Source organism: Echinops telfairi, unplaced genomic scaffold (genome assembly GCF_000313985.2).
Source record: "Echinops telfairi isolate 266 unplaced genomic scaffold, ASM31398v2 ScPeMD7_5592;HRSCAF=6446, whole genome shotgun sequence".
NCBI lineage: Eukaryota > Metazoa > Chordata > Mammalia > Afrosoricida > Tenrecidae > Echinops > Echinops telfairi.
Window position 1 is genome coordinate 19,238,500 of NW_022109491.1, and position 4,684 is coordinate 19,243,183.

Here is a 4,684-nt window from a genome sequence, read left to right on the forward strand (position 1 = left end):
GTGTGTTTATTTGTTTTGGCAGGAGGGAATGAAGTAAAGGCATTTCTTGGATGGGAGAATCATGCAGAGCTTACTCTGGAGTGTGTGGTGTAAATGGGTGCCTTTATTGTGTTTTTATGAGTTCTGAAATAGATAATACAGAACCATGGGGCAAAAGTCCATACAAGCAGAACAAGCAAGAGCCCCGCTGGGCTCCATCCCTGCCACCTGGTGGGTGGGAGGTTCCTTTATCGTGCAGGCTTGCTGGCCCAGGCTCCCCTGTGGCCACTTACCACGCACCCCTCACGCCCCACTCACCCATCCCTTGCACGGTTTTAGAGCAAATCCCAGATGTCAAGTGCAAAAAAATGTTTTTAAGCATACAGCCACAGTCCCTTTAGTTCACCTAAAACAATTAGCAATGATCACTGAATATCATCAAATAATCAGTGTTGAGATGTCCCCAGTGTGTTTAAATCTGTATCCAATAAGGTGTGTGTCCCTTAATAAATACCTTTTTTAATTTATGGTTCCCCCTGCCACCTTTTTTTTTGTCCTTTAGTGTGGAAAAAATGAGGTCATTTATATTCTCTCATACACACACTCTCTTCCCATGGCCTGGGTTTACTGGATGCCACCCGTGACGGGTGGGGGGTATCATTTCATGGGCTCCCCCCACCCCCACCCCGTGTGTCCTGTGTCCGAAATCCTCTAGCAGGAGACATGGCCAGATTTGATTTGTTTGTACAGAAGGGAGGGGCCTGCACCAAGTTCAGTGGGTGTTTTCGTCGCCTCATTCCCGACCAGGCCCCTGCACTCATCAGACACGGCCGAGTAGTGCTAGTGTGATGGCGGCCTGCTGACAGGCCCACGAAATGGCAAGAGGCAGGCCCTTCAGCAGCCAGGGGGTCACCTCAAGCTACTGTTCTGATAAGAAGGGCAGGATAAACACCTGGTGCTTTTTCCTAGCTGGAGGATTTCAAACGCAGGAGATGTACGTGTGGGTGCACAGCTCCCCCACTCCACCCCAGCCCCCCCTACACACGCACACACACATGCATACACATGCTGACTGGTCCCAGGAATGAGGAATGCTTCCTACCAGATGCATGCCGAGGCTCTGCCAAGGTGCCTCTTCCAGTAACCTTGGTAATCCCCAGTGGTAAACATCTCAAAGGAGTTGGCGTGGGGGCATACTGGAGGTAGGGGCCACCTCACGTTCACAGTGGACCCATTTTTCCTTGCAGGCTCTCACCTGCAGGGGTTGTGAGAGGTGTCCAGCTCAGGTCTGAGTGACACAGACCATCTGTGTCAATGAGCCATCAAGGGGCCTCAGTGTGGCCCTGGGCCAGAAGAAGAGTTCTTAGTCTATGGGAGTTCTGACCGCGGGACTATGAAATCTTGGATCTACTACCTAGAAACAGGCTCTTACACTTCCCCTTGCCCCCCAGAAGTGTAGTGCACCCGCCCCCCTCCCAAGATAGTGCTCGCCTCATTTCCTGCTGGGGCTGATGTCAGAAAATTCTGTACAACCCCAGAGCTTTCACCTATGACCCTGTAGGGACCCCAAGTTAACCCATGGATCTGGAGGTGGAAATGGCATGTGTGGCCAATGCCTTCAAGCATAACTGCCTCTGCCAAAAGAAGACGTGGATTGTGCCCAGCTCCCCTTGCTGAGCACTGGCTCACCAGTTCCAGAGAAGGATCCTGATCAGAAAGAAGGTCCAAAGTGAGATGTGGGGAGAGATGTGAAATAGAACTTCAAGTTCCAGACTCATGAGAGCCATTGGGCCTGGAAGACCCCACCCCCTAGAAGCGATTGCAGAAATCTTCAAACCTTGAACCAGAACTTAAAATGTCTCCCAACCCCCAACTTTAAGTCAAACAGTAGTTTAGCTTACTTAGAAAAGAGTATCTGAAGGGGACAAATAACAAACGTGGATGAAGGGAGACCACGGACAGTGTGCGATATGAAATAATCACTATAATTGATCAAGGATTCACAAGGCGGGTGGGAGAGGAGCTTACACCAAAGGCTCAAGTAGAAAATGTTTTAGAAATGATGGCAACATGTATAAATACGCTTGAAACAATTGATGTATGCAATGTTATCAGAACTGTAAGCGCTCTCAATAAAATGAGTTTGTTTTAAAGAGTATCTGCGTGAGCATTGTGTTGTCTTAGAGGGTCATCTATTGGCAGCAACTCGAGGGTTAGCGGAGACGCCGCTGACAAGTAGACTGAGTTGGTCTCCGTGATGGTGAAACAGCTCAGAAAAGAACGTGGAGGAAAACGGCCCCACTTGAAGACTGAAACACATGTGGCTGAAGGGCACATTAAGTATCGAAATTGTTGAATTGGTGCATCCTCTGCTGTGTATACCTTCACACACACACAGAGGACCCCTGGACGAGATAGATAATCACTGAACTTTCTTTCAGTCTTAAAATTCTGGGATGCTTCCAAGGCCCTTTGGGAAGGGAGCAGGAGAGGCAGTTCCCTCTCCCTGGGAAGACTGTAAAAGGATTCACAGCCTTGCTCCTAATTCCAATGGAGACATGAAGTGATGGGCTAATTCCATCGCTAGGTCCTGACAAATGAGAAAGGAGGTCAGAGAGGTGGTGTGACTTGCTAAGCGTTACATAGCTGCTCACTGGAAGATGGAAGAGGCCTGCCTTCCCAGGGCGCCCTGGCTCCGCAGGCGGTGGACACACACACACACGCCTCTCACTCACTGTCCTGTGCTAAGACCTCGCCTCTGTATGATGTTCCCCAAACCCGGCCTCTTCCTCAAAGAATGAAGACATGTTCTCTGATCCCTCAAGGCAGATTGCTACACTTGGTTTAAAACCAACAAAACCATGAGGGTACCTCTGCAGGTACTCTATGCAGGCAACTTTTATTTCAAGCCTGTCCAGCTGACTCAATCTACTTGTTAATGGAGGCCTCACAGAGTGACTGTCTCCTCCTGTGAGGGCCCACTGGTGGCCAAGGGCTCCTCCTTTCCTTCAGGGTGCACCTGAGCCTGGGCTATGGGTGTCGGTGGATGTAGAGGTAGGTAAAGGATCAATGGGCAGCTCCTAAAAGGCCTTGAAGCGGGTGGATGGTTGGGAATGGATCTGCTGGCAGTCAACAGCTCCGGGAGGATGCAGGAAAGTATAGGGCTGGATTTGGAGGCCCCCAGCCCTGGTGGCATAGTGCGTTATGAGTCGAACTGTTAACCACAAGATGAGCGGTTTGAAACCACGAGCCGATCCTCAGGACAAAGATGAGGCTTTCTACTCTCCTAAAGAATTAGTCTTGGAAACCCACAAGGGCAGTTCTGCTCTGTCTGATAAGGTCATCTGATTTGGAATCGGCTCAGTGGGAGGGAGGAGAGTGAGTGAAGGTGCTGGGGAGGGCATGGCCAGGGTGTCAGGAAGTTGGGAGCTCTGTGCTCTGAAGATCACTAGAGCCGGGGTGGTTCCTGGCTCTACTGCTTAGTCATGGTGTGGCCTTGGGCAAGTCACTGTATTTCACAGCTTCATTTGCCCACCTCTATAATGGAGTTGCTGCCTCTGTCTGTTAGGGTAGGAGGGATAGATGTGACCGTGCTATAAAGCCTCTATAGCAGTGGTTCTCAACCTTCCTAATGTCGTGATCCTTTAATACAAAGTTGCTCATGTGGTGGTGAACCCCCAACCATAAAATTATTTTCATTGCTACATCATCACTGTCATTTTGCTACTGTTATGAATCGGCCAACCCCTGTGAAAGGGTCATTTGACCTCCAAAGGGGTCGCGACCCACAGGTTGAGAACTGCTGCTCTGTGGTTTGGTCCTGGCCTGCTCAGGGCTTTGTTAAGGACCCAGCACAGAGTTAAAGCTGAGCGAGTCCGTGGTTCAATCCCAGAAGAAGCCACCCAGGAGCTAAAGGGCCCACGGTAGGGAGAGGCTTCTAGGAGAAGGGGTGGTCCCGCGGGATAAACAGAGAGGGTCTTGGGCATTCCAGACAGTGACAATAGTGCATACACTCAGACCTTCCGCTATTCCTCTGTATCCCTCTGTTGCTAGGACAGGAGCCCCCCTCCAGCTGGCCTGACTTAAGCGTAAAGAAATGCATTGTCTTACATGAGCAGCGCCCACAGCCGGGCTGTCTTTTGATTCTGCCTCCCCCAGTGTCAGCTTCTTTCTGAGCAAAACCAAAAACCAAACACACTGCCATGGGGTCGATGCTGACCCACAGCGACCCTAAAGGACAGGGTGGAACTGCCCCTGTGGGTTTCCAAGACTGTAAATCTCTCCCTGAAAAACAAATGTGCTGCCCTGGAGTCAAGTCTGACGCACAGTGACCCTTGCCGCTGAGGGCTCTGAGACTGGAATAAAAAGCCTCCCACGTTCTCCCACGGAGGGAGGTTTCAAACTGCTGGCCAGACTCAGAACACAAACCAGACTCAGTGCTGAGGCTGTAAATCTTCAGGGGCAGTCAGCCTCTTCTTCCTCCCATGGAGCAGTTGGTGGTTTTGAACTGCTGACCTTTTGGTTAGCAGCCCAAATGTGTAACCACTACACTACCAGGGCTCCTGTAGGCGTAATGTAGGTGCACAGCCTACACTGTAAAGGACCAGGCAGTAAAAAAATCAGACTGTACAGGCCATAGGTTTCTATGGCATCTTCTCTGATTTTTTTTAAAAATGTAATAAATCATTTTATTGGGGGCTCTTGA